Source organism: Stenella coeruleoalba (assembly GCF_951394435.1).
Source record: "Stenella coeruleoalba genome assembly, chromosome: 7".
NCBI lineage: Eukaryota > Metazoa > Chordata > Mammalia > Artiodactyla > Delphinidae > Stenella > Stenella coeruleoalba.
In genome coordinates this window covers 32,179,588-32,200,140 of record NC_137153.1, presented here as the reverse complement: position 1 = coordinate 32,200,140, position 20,553 = coordinate 32,179,588, and the positions used below count along the sequence as shown (strand labels likewise).

Here is a 20,553-nt window from a genome sequence, read left to right as displayed (position 1 = left end):
ATTTATTAATCAATGGACAACTACTGAGTTAAGACAGTGTTTTATCTTTGCTTCAAAAAAATAAAAACAAAAAACCCCCACAAACACAAAAAAACTGTTAACGATGAAAACTTACTATGCCAGGACTTAGTATGGCCTGACTTGGAAATTTAGTTTCAGAGGCTTTTGTGAATATACCAAGGAAAGAGGACCTAGGTGTATCTTATTCCCACAGGCTGCCAATAAATATTTGCTTCACAGAGAAAAAATTAATATATAGTATAGGAGAGAGCCTGACAGATGCTTAACATTATTGAGTGACAGCAATGCCCAAACTCATCTGTGATCAAACACTATGAAAGTATCCCCTAAGGATAAATTTATTACAAATAAGTGAAAATTCAATTATGGAGATACTTTGTTTCAGCTCTGATATGCAAAACGCTTGGAAGTTGTCACTGTATCTTGTCCTTACAAGATAATGCGGTACAAAATGAAAATCAATGACTTTTCTCAGACGTGATTAATAAAACATGTAACTATGAAAGAATTTTAAAACTGTAATTATGTATGTGTATATATGTGTCTCTGAAAAATCTGGGTCAAAGAAAACTGAGGCTATCAGTATAAACTCATTTAACTTCTATCTCTTCTTATGTTTATTTCCTCCCAAACTTACCAGTATCCATCCAACTCGAAGGATACAAGTGATTTTTATATACTGTGCAAGGTTTTTTTCTTATTCATATGTCCATGTTTCCCCAATTCTCTAAATTATTATCTACATCTTCAGGATCTCCTTTATCGGTTCCTTCATTTCAACATATAAAATATAAGTCCTTCTCATTCTAAAAAATTCTTTTTTGCTAATTATGTTCTCTTTTCATCCAAACTCCTTGAGAGTAGCCTATTCCCACTGTCTTCACTAGCCCCGCCTGGCCCCCACAGGCAGCCCTACACCCTCAATTTATTGCCATCTGGCTTTTTGTCCACCACTTCACTGAACTGCTCTAAGGTCACTGGGGACCTAACTGCCCAAATCCAATGGACACTCACATTCTCTGAAGGATGGCACTGTCATCTACTTCCTCCTTCTTGAAACTTTATCACCTCACTCCTTCCCAGAATTCTTTCTCTGCTTATTACTTAAACGTTGTCAGTACTCACAATTCTCTGAAATCTCATCCATGTTCATGATTTTAATGACTGCTGATATGTGCTGATGACATTCAAATTTTTATCTTTCCATGTCTTCACGTGCATGTCCAGTTATCTACCAGTCTGTCTCCTGAATTCTACAGGTGCTTTACAATTCAACATGTCCAGAACTAAAGTCTTTTTCCCAATTCAGTTCTTTATCCCCTATTTCCAAACTCAATGATACCACCACCCAACCTTAGTCACACAGATGGGGGTTCAGCCTCCGCCTCCTACTTCTTCCTTACTTCCCAAGATCAAGTCTTGCTTGTAATTTCCTAAATACAATTAGAACTTATTTCCTCCCTTCGTCTATACCTTATTTCAGACCCCTTTCTTCTTGCTATTACCTGGTCTAGAAGTTACCAAATTGCTGTTTGGTGGAACCAGTTGTTAGACACTTCTGTTAAAAAAGGACACTAGAGTCAAATAGCTTTGAGGATGGCTGTGTACCATGCGCCTGCTGTGACGATCCAGAATGAACACTAGCTTGCAGCAGCCCCGAGGAGATGTACAGTAAAGAAACCTGATTAACTTTACTTAAGCCAGGTTCTCCCTTCTGCCGGCCTATAAACTTTTCAGTAGGGACAGGAGAGGAGGTGGCAGCGTGAAAGTCCCACTTGAAAATAAAAAACACTGCTCCTCAGAAGAGTGGGGCATAATTGTCTCCAGGCTTCTTCAAATTCCTCATCCATACTGACGTCAGTGGTCTAAAATACCACCTGAACTTGTCCTTTCCATTCTTAGCTGTTTTCTGAGGAAACCAGCTCCACACACATGGGTGGTTAAGACCCGCTCTCCTCCTCCTCGCGGTCTCCTTTAGGGGCACTTGCCACTGCCTGGTGACACTGCACTGATCCTGCAGAGCCTGTGCCTGTGGCTCCGTAACACAGCCCTCGCACACTCATGGCTCTGGACTTCCGCTATCCTCTCTGCCTTTAGTGTCCTTTCCCTTCACCGGCTGACTCACCAGTTTTTCACGAGTCCTTTAAGACTTAGCTTAGCGACTGCCTCTTTCGATAACTTTTCTTTGCCTCACAGCTCCCCCTCTTCTTCCACAAACACTGACCAAACGCCCTGAATATGCCCATCACAGCATGTCATGTGCAGGATGAGACATCTGCTGTGTGTCTTCCCCTCTCACTCCACTGCTAAAGGGCCAACGCTACATCTTGCTCATTGTTTCACTCCTCTAACACCTAATCCATGACGAATGCACTAACTAGTACTGTAGTAGCCCTCTTAGTAACAATCAGGCAGGAACTTCTAGAAGAAATCTGACACTCCAGCTGTTCTCTGCTCTCACCTTTCAGTCTGAATGAACTAAAGACTCATCCGTACATGTTTTACCAGGGAGACATAATTTAATCCAGAGATGTGTCATCACATACTCTTACATACTCTGCCGTTTAAAAATTCTCCTCACGATGGGGGAAGGAGACAGGTGTGCTTTCTGACAGCCCCACTGTTTTGCACTTCTAGTGCTCACTGCCTTCTCTCTCAGTCCCTTCCTTAAACCCTTCTTCTCTTCTTAACAAGGAAACAGGATAACAAAGTAATTAAGAGCTTGGGTTCTGCCTATCTGTGAAACAGAAACATAACCAAGGACAGAGAGAATAGACTGGTGGTTACCAAGAGGGAGGGAGTGGGAGAGGATTGGATTGGGAGTTTGGGATTAGCAGATGCAAACTGGTGTATATACAGGATGGATAAACAAAAAGGTCCTACATGGGACTTCTCTGGTGGCGCAGTGGTTAAGAATACGCCTGCCAATGCAGGGACACGGGTTCGAGCCCTGGTCCGGGAAGATCCCACATGCCAGAGAGCAACTAAGCCCGATGCCACAACTACTTAAGTCCATGCACCTAGAGCCCGTGCTCTGCAACAAGAAAAGCCACCACAATGAGAAGCCTGCGCACCGCAACTAGAGAAAGCCTGCATGCAGCAACGAAGGCCCAACGCAGCCAAAAATTAATAATTTATTTTAAAAAAGGTGGATGTATTTTAAAAAAACCAAAAAGGTCCTACTGTAGAGCACAGGGAACTATGTATCCTGTGATAAACCGTAATGGAAAAGAATATGAAAAAGAGTGTATATAAATGTGTAACTGAGTCACTTTCCTATACAGCAGTAATGAACACAACACTGTAATTCAACTATACGTCAATAAAAAAATAAAATTTTAAAAATTGCCATAAAAATAGTCACATAAGGGGGACTTCCCTGGTGGTCCACTGGTTAAGACTTCACCTTCCAATGGAGGGGGTGAGGGTTCGATCCCTGGTGGGGGAGCTAAGATCCCACATGCCTTGCGGCCAAAAAACCAAAATATAAAACAGAAGCAATACTGTAACAAATGCAATAAACACTTTAAAAATGGTCGACATCAAAAAACATCTTTAAAGAAAAAATTCACATAAATCAGAAACAAATGAAACATAATAAAGTCCATACATTAAAAAAAAAAAAAAGAGCATGTGTTCGGGTCACATCGCAGCTTCCCACTTACTTACAGCTGTGTAATTCTGGGCAACTCACATAATATCTCTTCAGACTCCTCATCTATAAACGGGGATGGTAACAGTTCCTTACCTCAGAGCGTTGCTGTAATCCATAAACACGGTTAAGTGCCTTGGTAAATGTTTGAGGCTCTCTGGTTATTGTGAATTAAAATACCTCAATGGCTTCTGGCCATGTGATTTATAATAGTTTGACATTTAACCAAATGGTAAAACTATTCCATTTATTATTCCCATCTCTTTTTAACCCTTACCCTGCTTTGTTGTTTATGTTTTCTCCCAACACAGAGTGCTAGTTCCAGGAGAGTAAAGGCTTTATTTTGTTCACTGCTGAAAGCAATAGCACCCAGAAAAGTACTGTACATATGAAGCCCTCAGTAAACACTAGCTGAATGAATGGTGCAAAGTGTCACAAGGAAAAGTACACCAAAACTTCCATTATAATTAAAAAGTATAGATAAATCTTTCTCTAATGGCTTCCAGTCAAGTAACTGAAACCACCATATGCTATAATAAAAACATAAGTAATTTATTAAAATTTGAAGGCAAAAACATAATTTTAAAAGATTTAGACCTATGTTAGGCGTGATAGAGTATGGATGCTTTCTTGAAATTCACAGTCACATCCAGGAGTATCACTTTCAGAATGTTCTAGTAGATTGAGTTTACTTTTAGTTGTCTTTGATGAAAGTCACTATTCTACTCTCTTTCTTAACAGAAATGTTTTTTCGAAGACTCACTTTTAATTGGTTTATTAACCAAAGAATTATTTTGCCCAATTCCTTTGCTTTTCCGCTTTATAGGTGAGTCAGAGCAGGAATGCAGGTCCTTCCCAGGTTGTTTCCTAGCAGAGTATTTTTTGGTATATTCACCTGCTTTGCTCATTTTCTCTGAAGAAGACCTGCTATTTCTAGATAATTCCTCTTCTTTTCTTTGACTTCCAGTTCCAGAAATGATGTCTGCTGAAGGGAGAACATGTTCTAGCAATGAAATCTTCAAAAGACTCCTGCCGCTGCTCTGTGACTGGGACCCCCAGGTTGTCTTTGGAAGTTTCTAAGGCCTCCTGAGTAGACACTGGGACATGGAAGGAGTCGAGAGGCAAAGGAATCCTAGCATCACCTGTAATTTTCTGAAACTGGATGGAAAAACAAAAGACAAGACAAAAATTCAGTGATGAACAAAGCCAACCATTAAAAAGTAGAGTTCAAAACTTCAGTGTTACTCTGTGATCTTATTATTAACACAGTCAATATTCAGATTTCAGAGCCAGTTTTTTTCTAATTATATCTTGCCAAGTGATCTCAGCTTAACCTAGCTATATGCAAGGGTATGTCCGCTACATTTTCAGACTTTGGTGACTGGGGTAGTTATTACCCATTTCCTTTCCCTCACTAAAAATAAAACCCTATTCTGTAAGATAATTAATTTCTCTTCTATCCTCCAGGCACATGCAAACAGTATATAGTTTGTGACCAGACTGTGTTCTCAAGCTGTCAGTTCCCAAGACCAGTCTGAGATTGGTTGATGGGGGCTCCAAGTAAGGCTAGAGGAAAAGCTGACAGGTTTTCCCCTCCCATTCCCATAACCAGGTGAGTCACTGTAATATGTTACCTATTAGCTATGTCTGGATTACTTATTTTAAAAATTATATCAGTATGTGTACCTTCATTAGTGTTCCTTCATTGTAAGCTGACTGCATACAAATAGAAACCTAAATAAAATATGAATAGAATAGACATTTATATAATTTAAAATCTGGAATATTTTCTCTAATGTTTTCTTTCTTCATTAGGGATAGTTTGCTTTAACTCATAAATTTTCGAAAGAACTTCCAGTCTCCTTATTTACAACAATACAGTATCATGAAATGGGCAAACATTTACTAATCTCAGATTTGGAAAGGATTCCAGAGTCTTCTAGCTCCTGAGCATGTGAACTATTAGAGATTGATCATTATTGTTTTCTCCCTGACTTGGTCATTTCCTTTTTGCTAATCACTCTTAGAATCATTAAGTGCTGTTCTGTCCACTTACTTGGATATTTTTCATTTGTCCTGGGGCACCCTGTTTTGATTCTGATTTTTCTTCTTCAAGTCCCTTTTCTTCTTTACATGGACTACTAACAGTAGAATTCATCTGGGGACGACCTAGTAAATGAAAATCTGACTGATCTGTACCAGCCATTGTGGCCAGCTGCCCAAGCCTGGACCAGAGGAGAAAAGGAGAAAAGACAAAGGTTATTATAATCACATAAGAGCAGTTTAGATTTCCCCAGACCTACAATCATGAAATACTTCTAAAACTCTTAAAAGCCAACATCCTACTCCAGACAAGCCTCTCTCTCCCCCAAAATCTCAGCCCTTTCCAGATTCATCCTCTAAGACACATCCCACTGTCTCACTAGGAGCTTCAACATGTACCATGCATTTCGTCCACTGCCTGTCACACCTCTATTCCCACACTTCTTTACCACCTTTCCTCCAGTTTCCAAGAATGTGTTTGTTCCTTCCTTCCCAACACCAACACCAATTCATTCACTGACAAAACACCACTCCATCAACTATCCATCTCCACTTCCCTCTTCCAGCAAAATTGCTCCCAGTTGAGAACCACTGACCTATATCTCCCCTGCAGATTAATAATAATTTTTACGTCTAAGGCAAAAATAACTTTAATTCAGACTTATCAAACAAGCAAAATAAGTGAAAGATAGGAAAATTCTTATGCATTCCCGAATATTTTCAATGAAAACTGCCTTCAATTTAGTCTTTACAAAAACCTACACCTACTAATTATCTACAGGTTACTCTTTTATAATGAGCTCCCCACTCTACCAAAGCAGGCTTCCCTATTTGCATTTCTTAACAAATTTAATTCCTCATTTTAAAAAGTCAACTATATTACCTATTATTACACTAAATATGGCCACGGAAGTGATGAAAATTGCTCCAGTTCCTCAGCAAACTACCATTATAGTCGCAAAGAGAAGAACGGCCATGAAGAGAAATGAACTAACCCAGCATCTTTAAGGACATCCAAGAAAGCCTGGAACTTCTGAAAAGAATTCTCAATGCTGCCCAAAACACCTGCATCACCCAGGATCAAGCTTGTCAATGAGTGGGCATGAAGGGTTTCAGACAAAGAGAAATTCATATTTCTTAATTGGGCATTTTCATGTTCCAGCTATAAAAGAAGGCTAAAAATGTCTGACATGATTTTTTCTTATTGTCGTCAGAAGTAGTCTTGCCTATTTCCAAGGAACAAAACTAAAACACTCAAAATGTAATTAATTTGTAATTAACCTAACTTTCCACCAGTAAAGACAGAGACCATATCACACAGTAACCAAAACCCACAGGCACCCAACAAAGTTTCCTATATAAACACTTAGGTGGTATATAAATAAACCAAAGTTATTGTTTTATTAATGATTTTTCACAAAAGATCACATTTCTAACTAGTTCAATTCATAATGGAGCCTCATTCCACGTTAGAAAATTACCTGCTTTAAGTTTCTCTTAAATTAGAAAATGAAATATAGAATCTGATTTGAATAAAATATATTACAACTCTGCTGAATGTTAAGAATTAACTTTAGTGAGCAAAATATCTAATGCTTACGTTTAAAAGTCCTAAATCATACCCAACCCAATTTATTAAATGTACAATCACCAATATTTTCTTTGGCTTCTTGAAAATATTCCCCCTGTGCACTCTTCCCCTTCCGCTCATCATCTATGCACTTAAAACCCCCTGTAAGCTCAACTCTAGTATTTCTCAGAAAGGCCATTAATGTTCATGATGCCCCTTGTGCCTTACATGAGCAGGTGCTAAACATTTATTGAATGAGTGTCCGCCAATCCAATGGATGCACTTTCAAAAATTCCTCCCTACACTCACCCTGTGATAAATTATATTTAGATAGAACTTTTTAGATTATGCCCTGCTTTCATGCACATTCCCTAATGTAATTATCATAGTATATATTTTTATCTTTCATTGCATTCTCAGAAGTTTTCCAATATCTTAAATTTATTTAAATGATTCACTTTCCTAATTCATTGCCAGGAGAGTCTCGTCGTGTATTTTATGTTACTGTATATACAGTATATGCACAAAAAGTGCCTTTTTGAATCAAAGAATCATGAACAGGAAATAAGCTAATGTCATATAAAAGCATGCACGCACACACACACACACACACACACACACACATAACAAAACCAGATTTTCACATTTTTAAAAACATGCTTTCCAGAATATAGATCATATGATCACTAAATACCAGTAAATGCAAAAGTCCATATTACACAACCAATTTGCAACATATTACAGTTTTAAAGCTTACCAATTATGTGTATATGGCTTAAAATCAAATCAAAATAAAACCAAAACACTCTCTAAAGCAGAAGAAGAAACTTGTTTACCTCACTGACTCGTTTATCAGCCTTCAGTCTTATTACTCTTTCCTCCTTTAACTGCTTTAGTCACTCCTCCAGGTTTTCCTAAACAGAGTCAATATTATAACTAATTCATAGTATAATAACCCAAAGCCTTTCCAGCTATTGGTCTCATCAGGATTTAGGGGCAGAGCCAGAAGTGAACTCAGATTTTAGTCTGCTACTGGTAATATCATACCATGCTAGTGAAATGAATTATCAAAATCTATCAAATTAGCATAGGTAAGATTTATTTAAATTCCACTCTTCCCAACATAAATTTGTGGCAGCCCACCATAAAAGGCATATGCATATAACATAGTAAGTCAGAAATAAGAAGTTAAGACCAAGAAAGAAAAATTCTGTTTTTATTTGTGGCTCTCTTTACAGCAGGAAGTCCTATTAATGAACATGCTTAACACACCTGAATTGCCTAATTGCAGATTCAAAAGCATGTTTTTAAAAAGTAATCACTTTTAAAGCAATTCACAGTCAAGCACTGTTCCTGGAGTTCCCTGGGTATGAAATAATCTAATCATCAAAACCCTAAAAGGGGGCTTTCCTGCTGGCACAGTGGTTAAGAATCCACCTGCCAGTGCAGGGGACACGGGTTCGAGCCCTAGTCCGGGAAGAACCCACATGCCATGGAGCAGCTAAGCCCGTGCACCACGACTACTGAGCCTACGCTCTAGAACCCACGTGCCACAACTACTGAAGCCTGCACGCCTAGAGCCTGTGCTCTGCAATAAGAGACGCCACCACACTGCAACGAAGAGTAGCCCCCCGCTCGACGCAACTGGAGAAAGCCCGCGAGCAGCAACGAAGAACTAACGCAGCCAAAAATAAATAAATAAAATAAATGTGTAAAACAAAAAACCCTACGAGGAAAGAACGATCACTAACTCCATGTTTTTGTTTTTGTTTTTTTGCGTTACGCGGGCCTCTCACTGTTGTGGCCTCTCCCATTGCGGAGCACAGGCTCCGGACAAGCAGGCTCAGCGGCCAAGGCTCTTGGGCCTAGCCGCTCCGCGGCATGTGGGATCCTCCCGGACCGGGGCGCGAACCCGTGTCCCCTGCATCGACAGGCGGACTCTCAACCACTGCACCACCAGGGAAGCCCTATTTTCCAGATGAGGGAAACAAGAGGCAGAGAAGTAGAATAAGTAGAGCAGCACAGCCAAGGTCACACCACTAAGTAGCAGAGCCACACTGTGGACTCAGGAAGCTGGGTGCCATTCCTGTTCACAGAGGTGGTAGTCTTCCCATTCACCAAAGGGCACTGAAATAAAATGAACACTGATAAACTCCCTTAGGAGTTTCAGGAACTAAGACACTTCGCTCCTTGAAGTGGGGACACTGCTTGCAATAGGCAGAATTCTAACAGAGCCCCCAAGATTCCTACTTACTGAAGTACACAAACCTTCCACTTATCCAATCAAACTCTAAATCTAGGTGCTGTAATGAAGGGATTTTGCAGATGGAATTAAGGTTCAAAATCATTTTGCAGATGGAATTAAGGTTCAAAATCAGTTGATTTTTTAAGATAGGGAGATTATTCTAGGTGGATGTGACCTACTCAGGCACCCTATGAAAAGGACCTGAACTCTTCCTGAATTGAAGTTCAAAAGGGACAAGAGGGAGACTCTCCATTGCTGGCTCTGAATAAGTCCAATGCTGCGGCAGGGAAGGCAAGCGAGAGGCCTCTAGGACCTGAGACTGTCCCCCGACTGACAGCCAGCAAGGAAATGGGGACCTCTGTCCTGCAACTGCAGAATCTGAATTATGCCAACAAGCCGAAGAAGACTGGAGGCATTCTTTCCCAGAGCCTCTGGATGCTAACACAGCCTGACTGACATCTTGATTTCAGCTCTGTGACCCACACAAACTATGGTGAACATCCAACATTTGGGGCTCAGTGTCTTACACTTAAATTTCACATGCTTTAACACTCTTGGGAGGGAACCCACATGTTCCAGTGTGTATCTGAGCAGGAAACGCAGTCACGCTGTGCCTGGACTTCTGACCTACAGAACTGTGAGCTAGTCAAATAGGTATTGTTTTCAGTCAGTAAGAGTGCAGTAAAAGAATTAATATTCTACTCAACTTCCAGGTTCGTGAACAAAATAAACGATTTTCATTGTTTTACGCCACTGTTTCAGGGTGGTCTCCTATGCAGCGATAAACAATCAGAATACCTACACTTATGAAAACAGTAAGGTATATTTATACATTTTAGCTGCTTTGAACAATCACTTAAAGAATGAGGAACTCTATTATATGCCATCATTGGGAGAGGAGCTGGTATGACTTTCTGGAGAGTAGCTTTTGGTACCTAACAACAATCCTACATCAGGGGTTTACCCTAAGGAAATCAAAGATGTGGGCAAAGATTTATCTACCAACATGATGTCATAAGATTGTTTATACCCAAACCCTAGAAGAAAGCTAAGAGCCTCCAAATTAGGATTGGTTTAAACAAAAACAGCTCACCATATGAAGGAATGTACTATGAAGCCACTAAGAAAATAATGACAACAGGTCTCAACCAGAGTTAATGAATGGGCTTCAGGAGTTCTACATTCAAAATATATCTCTGCGTTTTTCCTGGGAGATGGTGCATAAGCTTAATCAAATTCTCTGATGCAGAAGAGTATTTAGTGATAAGACAAAATATTTTTCATACATTTTTCAGACAAAAGAGCAGATTAGGTGTGTGTACATGCAGAGGTGGCTTTTATTTCCTTCAATGAGTTGTCCATTGTTTTCAAAAATTTACTCAATGAACATATATTTTTATATTCAGATCATGTTTAAAAAACTGACAGTCTAAGAACTTCAAATTCTTTAATGTTTCATGACTAAAGCCAGCCAAGTTTTCAATGGGGAAAAAGGGGGGAAAATTGCAAAATTCCTCTACTTTCAATATAATGGTTTAATAAATCTTCTAAAACCGATTCCAAAGAATTTCTAAACAAATAAGCAAACAAACAAAAAAACCCTCACCACAGGAAAGTAGAGTAAAACTTTCTGACTGGTTCTAATAGCACATCAAAGTGCAATTACATGAAATAGTTTCTCCCTCTAGTGGAGGGAATTAGAACACAGTGTTAAATTTTTGTGAAAAAGTGTACCCTCCTCCCACAAAGTATTAGTAATTCATGCCCCTTACATGGAAATATGGAAGCAAAAAAGTTAGAAAGTAAAATTGCTTGATATTCTATTACTTAGGTAAGACTAATGATAAGGCTTTGGAATAATTTTCCTTCCTGTCATCTGCTCTCCCTTCCTCCCTTCTGTACACTGGCTAGGGTGATTTTTCTGGGACAAAGCTCCCATCATATTGGATATTAAATTTTAGGTTCACCTTTTCTCCATTTAACATTGAAATCAATCATTTCTCATATAATCAGGGGATTCATAACCTAGATTTTTTTGTGTGGGCTACAGAATATTCCACTGAGTGGGTTTACTGGTTAACCACTTTACACATTTAAATTCTTTCCAACTTTTCAATATTATAAGACAAAATAACCGTTTTTACGCATGAAAGCTTTTTTCTGTATTGAGAATAACGTTCTTGCAAGAAATCCATAAAAATGAGTTTGAGGTCAAAGCAAATGAACATTTTTAAGGCTCTGAGGTACCTATCTCCAAACTTCTTTCTAAAAGATTTCTGAGATTTTGGGGCTGCCCTGGTGGCGCAGTGGTTGAAAATCTGCCTGCCAATGCAGGGGATGCGGGTTCAAGCCCTGGTCTGGGAAGATCCCACATGCTGCGGAGCAGCTAAGCGCGTGAGCCACAACTACTGAGCCTGTGCGTCTGGAGCCTGTGCTCCGCAACAAGAGAGGCCGCGGTAGTGAAGAGCCCTACGCACTGCGATGAAGAGTGGCCCCTGCTCGCCGCAACTAGAGAAAGCCCTCGCACAGAAACGAAGACCCAACACAGCCAAAAATAAATATAAAAATAAATAAATAAAAGATTACTATTAAGAAAAAAAGATTTCTGAGTTTTTATACTGCCATCAGCGATGTATCACTTGGTATATAACTTCTACTACAACTGTTGGCTTATTTCCTCACGTAGAGTGCAAGTTATTTGAAGATAGGGGGTGTATTTTATTAAGTGTTTATCCCCAGCACCTGTGCCTAGCACAACGTAGGCGGTCAATAAATAATTGCTTAATAAGGAAAATCCCTGCCAATACAAGATGTATGTGTGTGAAAGACAGACTGTGTGTTTTTCTCTAACTGGATAGATGAAAACTTGTCATCTTCTTTAATGGCAATGTTTTTTCTTATAATTAGCAATTAAATTTCTCTTTTAGATTATATTGTAAAAATTCAGATTCTCTGAGGCAAATGGGCCTGGCACTACCCATTAGCTATATAACCTTGGACAAGTTCTATAACTCTAGGCCTCAACTTCCTCATCTATAAAATGGAGATAAGCTCCCGTATCACAGAGCTCTTGTGAGGATTACATGAGTTAAAACACATATAAAATTAGAAGAGTGCATGGTACGCAGCATATGTTCAATTAATGCTGAATGAATAACATGTGAATGCAAACAGTAGTGAAGGGCTTAAAATGAAATAGTCTCATCCCACTCCCACATCCAGCACTCAAGAAGCGACCGATTCTTTACTCAGGTTTTTAATTGTAAAATACGATACGCGTACTGAGAAGTGCACAGAACAAAACGGTCAGTGTGACAAAGAGAATACTTACATAACCAGTACTCGAATCTGAAAGTATTGATACTTGTCAGCATCTCAAAACCCCCCCATATCCTTTTCCCATCACAATCTCCTTCCTTCTTCCCAGTTAAACACCATCCTCATTTCTTGACAATCCTTTCCTTTAACCTGCATGCATCCCTAACAAGAGTTTAGTTTTGTCATCTAACTTTATGTAGACGATCATAGTATATGAAGTCTTTTCTATCTTATTTCTTTCACTCAACATAGGTTTAAAAAATTCATCCACATTGCAGCCTGTAGCTCTAGTTCATTCAATTTTATTGCTTGATAGTTTTCCCACTGTATGAATACACATAATTTATTTAATTTTTGACTCTTAATGGACATTTAGTTTGTTTTCAGTTTGTGCTAATGCAAATCATGGACAGGAATCCTGCTGTACCGGCTATTCTGGTGCATTTACACAGGGCAGGGGTGAGGGCTGCTGGGTCCCAGGCTATTTATATACATTCAGTTGATGGAGAGTGCTAAATGCTTTCCAAAGTAGTTGTGTCGATTTATACTCCAGTATAAGCAGGGTAGAGGATTCCCATAGTACTCCAGGTCTACAATACCTGATACTACCACACTTTATGTATTTGTCAAACTGATTGGCATGTAGTTTCATTGGTTTTGACTCACTTTTCTCTTATTACTTAATGAAGTCGTACACTTTTCTGTGTTTACTGGCTGTTTGGATTTCCTTTTTTATGAGGTTTACGTCAACTACTGTTATTTTTTAATTATTATTATTTATTTATTTTTGGCTGAGTAGGGTCTTCATTGCTGCGTGCAGCCTTTCTCTAGTTGCGGTGAGCGGGGGCTACTCTTCATTGCAGTGGCTTCTCTTGTCATGGAGCACAGGATCTAGGCAGGCGGGCTTCAGTAGTTGTGGCACGTGGGCTCAGTAGTTGTGGCTCGCAGGCTCTAGAGCACAGGCTCCGTAGTTGTGGCGCACAGGCTTCGTTGCTCCGCGGCATTTGGGATCTTCCCGGACTAGGGCTCGAACCCATGTCCCCTGCCTTGGCAGGCAGATTATTAACCACTGAGACACCAGGGAGGTCCAACTATTGTTATTTTGAATTCTTCTCCATTTCCACGTAATACTCTTACATGATCATTTTCTGACTAAGCTGGAGGCATTATCTGTTCACTTTCTATTTTACTAAGTAAGGGTTTAGTTCCTTTACACTCTTCCTATGTCCACACTGCTCAGTAAAGTTATGTCATCATTAGTTATTCCACTGCTCATGATCTCTTTGACTTGTAGTGATATACTTAAAAACCTACATTGTTGATCAACTATAAACTCTCTCAACGTCACGCTTTGTAAAATGAGGACATTCATACCATCTTCCCTTTTTTCTACCTCCTGTCTACCTTCCAGACCTAGCTTTTACATTGTCAGAGTTGAAATTTATATTCTGTTCTATGTGCAGTTAAGTCTTCTGTTATTTGAGAGTCAGTAGGGAGTAAGGTTTAAGACAACAGGTAGAGAGCCTAAACTCAAAACCTCGATCCAACCCTAAATTAGGTACAGCCTGGGCAAGTTCCTACCCTGTCTTAGCTTCCTTTTCACAAAAGTGGGAATGATATTAGCACCAACCTCATAAGGCTATTCAGAGGATTAAATGAGTTAATATATGCAAAAACACTTAGAGCCTAATATATACTAAGTACATACTAGTACATTTCAGTACATACCAAGTTAATGCAAATACATACTAAGTATAGTTTAGGTTAGTTATTTGTTATTACATGCAAGTTGACAATAAAAGCTGCAAACCAAGACAGTATTGCCATTATTACAATGAAATTAATATTGCCCACTGCAGATGTACTGTCTCTGTGTATAGACTACACCTCGTTCCATACTGTGTCAGTGTCACTGCCCTTGTGCAGGGTGACCACATACCCCAAGCCGCCTTGGGCTGTTCCAGTTTATACCTGTTGTCCTGATGTTACAGCATTAGAGCGCCTCCTTACACTATTGAAGTGTAAGGAGTTTGGACAAGTTCTGGTTTGGACAACAAATTAGATAGGTGGTCATTACCCCCGTGTGTTGCTGAAAAGGGGGACATCTATAGTGTCAAGTCTAAGTGGATTCTTCTCTTCCTCACCAATAGTAGGTTAAAAATCAACCATAGCTTAGTTTGCTTCAGGTTTATGTCAGTATAGCCTTTTGTCCTCTGGAGTTCAAGTTCCTTCTCCTCTTCCTCTCCCTCCTCCCTTCCAACAGTGCCTAATACCTAGTAAGTATGATATGCCTCAAGGTGTTTCTAAGCTCTCAATCACACAATCAATAGAAGCCTCTCCAATCTAGACTAGCTGCTCTCTGCACTGAATCCCCTATTACCTTCCTTCTTGGTTTATTGCCTCATTTTGCTGGGTTATTTCTATAAATAGCTTAAGGTGTAGCACAGGAGGTCAAATTTTCAAATTTCTTTGTGTACAAAATATCTTCTTCAGCCTCCACTTATGACTGATAGTTTGGCTGGATACAAACACCTAGGGTGAAAATTATGTGCCTGAAAAACTTTGGAGGTATCTTTCTAATGCCTTCCGGGATCCATGGTGCTGATGACAAGTATGATAAAATCAGATTTTAACTTTTTCTTTTTAGGTGACCAGTATTTTTCTCTCTGGAATGGATGTATACTGTCAGTATTTTATTCTATGTTAAATTATTTTTTCAGTATTTTAAAGTTTCATAATGAAGGGTGCCTAGGTGTGAGTCTATTCTTGTTCATCATGCTCAAAACTTGAGTAACTATTTTCAATCAGAGGCCTGATGTCTACTTTAAGCTGTGGGGAATTTTGTTGCCCTTTGACAGCTTCCCTCCATTTTTTTTCTGGGTCTGGAGTTTCTAATAGTTACATGTTGCATCTCCCAGATGCAACCTCTTTAACATATTGCTATCACATTTTCCACTGTGTCTTTCTTTTTTATATAATGAGAAATTTTTTAGATTCCTACTGAAGTTATTTCAGCAACCATATTTTCATTTCCAAGAGAACTCTCTTGCTTTCTGACCATTCTCTTTTTAATTAACACCCTAGCCTTATTTTATAGTTGCTAGCTCTTTTTAAATTTCCCTCAGAATACTAATTAGGGTTTTTTCTTAAATTATTTTGTTCCCTAAATTGTCCCCGGTCCTACCAGGATACGTTTTCACACTTTTTCCCCTCTCTCATGTTGTAAGCTTTACTCAACTATCAGGCAAATGACAGTTATTTTCTATTTAAGAATGAGCGCAGAAAGCTCCCTGAAGTCAACGATTGATTGGTTTTCTTATGCAGGAAGAAGCGGGGAGTAACTGTAATAGGATCTCCCCCAAACACAATTTTCTAGGGTGTAAAAACTCATACTAGCTGCCCTAGTTCTCGCCAGTTTCACTGTTTTCAAAATGAAATCATCTCATTTCAGGAGAGTGAGGGCGGGGCTGGGAGTCCACTCCTCCAAACACAACCCTTCAATGAGCTCCCCTATTTCAGTCACACTTTTAACTAACTCCACCCTCTCTCCTACATGCGCATCTGAGCATGGGGCTACTTCTGCAGGTGGGGTCAGAATCCTCCTCAGTTGCAGGTGGTCCCTGTGCATATTGTAGGTGATGCTTTTCCTCTGTCCTACTGCCTCAGTTTCACACTCTTCCACTTGTCTTCCGTCTTTCAAAACTATGTTGAAATCCCTTGATTGTTGTGGGCTTATATACTTAAACACTTTGATACCATCCTTGTAGTGTCTTGTCAAAATGGAGAAGAGCTGAAAGGGTTCTCAGTGCATTCTGAATCTGCTATTCTGTGGTCCCAGTGTGTAAACTTCTTGGTCCTCCCCAGTGTCTATCATTACTATTAGAAATACAATCTCCTGGTCTACTCATGAAGGAAATGAATACAACACATCTAAAATGACAAGGAATGCGGGTTAGATGCTCTAGGGTCTTGTCGTACTCTGCCATTTACTAATAAACCACTTACGTGCTACAAATTGTAGGTGCTCATTTATAAAATGAAAGAGGGTAACACTACATGAACTATAGATTTCTCCTACTCTAACATTTCATAATTTTCTAAGTTTTTTTCTTAAAATTTCTCTATATTATCATTAATTTTAATTAAAAAATAAAAATCTAACTTTCTCTTTTGAAAATCAAAGAGTTAATTCCCATAGTCCTACAATAATGGGATAATTAGTTCTGAAACTGGTCAAGTTTCATACGAAAAGAAAATCATATTAAATAATTTTTAAAAATTAAACATGGGACTTTGTAGCACAAAGACAAGGTCCCCCCCAAATGGTGTTCCTTTATTTACTAGAAATGTTCAGCTCTTCATTAAAGTTGAAATAAAATAAATATATTATATTTTAGGTGCAAAAATTTCTTATGAAAATCAATTTTTCTTTTCTGTCCATACAAACAAAAGTATGGAATGACAATAGAGGTCAGGTTTATTTGGTAATAGAATGTAGCTTCTTGATATTTTTTATTTTAGGAAAGGAGAATATCGACATCAAAACTTTTTTCAACTTTACTTTTATTTAAAATGAGGCCATATTTTCCTCTTGTAAAAAGAGAGTTCAACTAGAACTGTCAATTTTCTCATCTGTAAAACAAGAGCATTGAATCAGCTGATTATATTCATTCAGAACTCAATTTCTTTATCTTATGATCACTAAGGTTCTCCCTAAATCTAATATACTAAGGTTCTAAGGAAAGGAAAATATATTACTAACGACATGTTTTGATTTTTATTTCTTAGAGTTCAAATGTCCACCATTCACCTTGGTCTAAGGTTAACCATTCAAGGGGATACAATGCAGATGGGAGTAGAAAACAGAACCCTCACACAAGCTGTGCAGTGCTGCAATCAGGCTTCCGTTTGAAAAATAATCTTCTCTATAGCTTTAAAGTGATACCTTTGTACCGGCAATGCTTCTTGTTTCAAATGGATTTTCTCTGGCTCTTCCTGAACACTTTCTGAGGAATCATCGACCTCTTCAATTTCAGTAGAGTCTCAGTCACAGGAAATTCTCATGGACCTGAGTGTCACAAGAAGAAGATAGGAAACCACAGAGTTGTTAAACTATAGTGCAAAGAAAGAAGACAAGATTGTATAAAAGACAACACAAGCCAGATACCAAATATGCAAATATTAGAGGACATTTAACAAAAGTGATCTGAGGTATCATTATTTATAAACGTCTCTCACTGCTCCTTAGTCTAAAACAGGCAATGACTAATTAAAAGTACAGTAACTTATTTTTGCTATGTTACTGTACAGACCTCTGTTGTACATGGTTAGGATTAGTAATGGGAATTGCCCATATTATTTTATTAAGTTTCTTTCACAGAAGCCAAGGGAAGATCCAAGGTAACCATTTTTTCTCAGATCAACTTTAGACTGCAAATGAAAAATTTATTTTTCGCTATCAGACAAAAACAGTCTGGAAGAAAATGTAGTTTTTCAGAGGAAAATACATCAGTAAAGGGACTGATAAAGAATCAGAAGAATAATCAGAAAGTCAACATATCTAAGCTGTGTATAAAACAGATGTTAGAATTTAAAAAAGTAAATAACATACACATACATAACTAAAACTGACCATCAAAAATTTCCTCTTCTCATCACCCTTAAGCCAAAACTAGGGTAACAGTAATACAATTCTCCTGTCAAGCTTCACTGTCACTGCAATGTTATTCAATTGGACATTTCCAAACATTTAAAACCTGACCTGGCCACAACCCCATAAAAGTCTACAGATCATAAAGAAGTGTGCTGGGATTATGTAACTATGCAGAAGACAAGTCACTAGGACATCATTTTGACAACAAGCTGCAAACCTGCAGCATAGGAAAATCCCAACAGGAGAACAAGGCGCACATCCTTCTCTCTGGGCATGCAAGGGCAGGACTGACACCCAAGATGCTCTTCTCTCAACCTCAGCAGAGGTGCCTCTCACAGAGCAACTATGCAGTCTCCCAGAACCACTGGGAAGGAGAATCTGATACTGACAGTATTAGCTTGCCATGAGGCCAGAAGCGAGGGAATGTGTGTGGCCTTGGTGAGACAGCAGAGGTTTGGGAGATGTTGCTTTATATTGGCTTTCAGATCAGGAATTTGTACATATAGCCCATAAACAACGTTTCTTGAAAACATATGAACATTCTTGAGTATGACAGCTCCATGTGAGGGGTCAGAAATGGCAGTAAAGTTCATTTTACTGGCTAACAGCTGATTTGCAGACTGGAGAACAGGCTTTCTTGTTTACAGACAACCACAAGGCTGCCAGTCGTGTGCCAAATCCACACAACTACACAGTTGCATTGGGAGAGCGAACAAACATGTTTTACATGGATTTATTTCAGAGAGGGAAGTGCTTCTTGTAAGGCTCTGTCAGTTTAAAAAGCAAGAAGAATGACCATCCACCTTTCCCAATTCAAGCCCTATATATCATAAATATAGCTACACACCAGCAACTGATTACATACATCACGAGCTTTGATGAATGGAAAGCCCCTAAAAAAGATATCAACAAAACGAAGCTAGATATTGATGTAAATACATCACCAGTTAAACCCAGTTAATACTATTTGGTATTATGTACAGTATCCACACAGAATTGTGTATAAAAATAAATAAGCTCAAAAGAAGGACCTGGAAGGCTCTGCTATGGAGAAAACTGAACAGAATTCAGCTGACTGGCTTGGTAATAACTCTCTGAACTGCTGAGAGGCCCCTTCAGTTCCTATGTTCAGTATGGTTGAGATTTCAGTCTCACTTCTGTAAATGGTGATATTAATCGTTCTCTAATTTACCACTCTGTGTGACGAGGATGGACCTGAGATTAAGTGTCTCAGGAAGAAGACAGAAAACCACAGAGTTGTTAAACTCAAATGCAAAGACTGGGGATTCAACACTATACTTTATGCCAACAGCAATTCACATTACCATTTGGTCAGATTCTTTCAACAAAACAAAAGATGCACTCACATGTATTAAAAGACAAATTTAACTGCCATCTGTATCAATATGTTAATGTGCTCCAATCACATGTTTTCATGAAAGTTTAAACATAAAATCACCTTTAAGATCTAGGCCATGTGATCTGTTCCCTGCCATGTCAGATTATACCCCGTGAAGTTTACTGTCTTAAGAGTGATAGAGTTCTTTATACCTTGACAAATAACTAAAAGGAAAATAAAAACCCACACACACAATAAGATGAAGAGCCTATACATTTGTCAATCTTGATTTATTTGCTTTTCTTGAGTCAATTGGAGGTTTATAGCCACATTCTTAAAATCATTAACTGCAATCTTCCCAAACAGGTAATTGATGAACTGATGCATTCTAAAACTTGTCAGTAACGAAGTGTTATTCCAGTTTACAGCAACACTTTAATTCTATTTCGGTACTAAAACTGAATACACTGAATACTGCAAACTTTATTCCCAACCACTCAGTAAAGTACTACATACATTTGAGACAAAGGGGAAAAAAAGAAAAACCTAAAAAGCCTAAGACTCTTCTGATTTTTCATTTCCAATGATACATGCCAATCTTGATGATCAATCAGCGACTTAAATGTCAACTATAAACCCAGTATTTTATTAGCTGCTATGCAGTATACTAGAGCAATAGAAGAGAGAGGACCTCAAACCCTCTGTTCCCTCA

At 38.7% G+C, this 20,553-nt stretch overlaps 1 long non-coding RNA gene and 2 pseudogenes across 3 annotated transcripts in view; 2 read left to right on the top strand and 1 right to left on the bottom strand.

Moving 5' to 3' along the window:
- The window catches only part of LOC307188491 (RING finger protein 11-like), a 45,575-nt pseudogene that overhangs the window by 17,111 nt on the left and 7,911 nt on the right, over positions 1 to 20,553 (top strand). The window lies entirely within an intron of this gene.
- LOC307188484 (centrosomal protein of 78 kDa-like) lies at positions 2,860 to 17,890 on the bottom strand (annotated as a pseudogene). Its single transcript, XR_013831755.1, has 4 exons — positions 17,795 to 17,890; positions 8,130 to 8,200; positions 5,730 to 5,901; positions 2,860 to 4,831 (listed from the first exon to the last, which is right to left on the bottom strand). The product of XR_013831755.1 is annotated as a centrosomal protein of 78 kDa-like (transcript).
- Positions 4,543 to 17,826, top strand: LOC307188492. Its single transcript, XR_013828955.1, has 3 exons — positions 4,543 to 4,893; positions 5,141 to 5,285; positions 17,638 to 17,826. It is a non-coding gene; the product is annotated as an uncharacterized lncRNA (long non-coding RNA).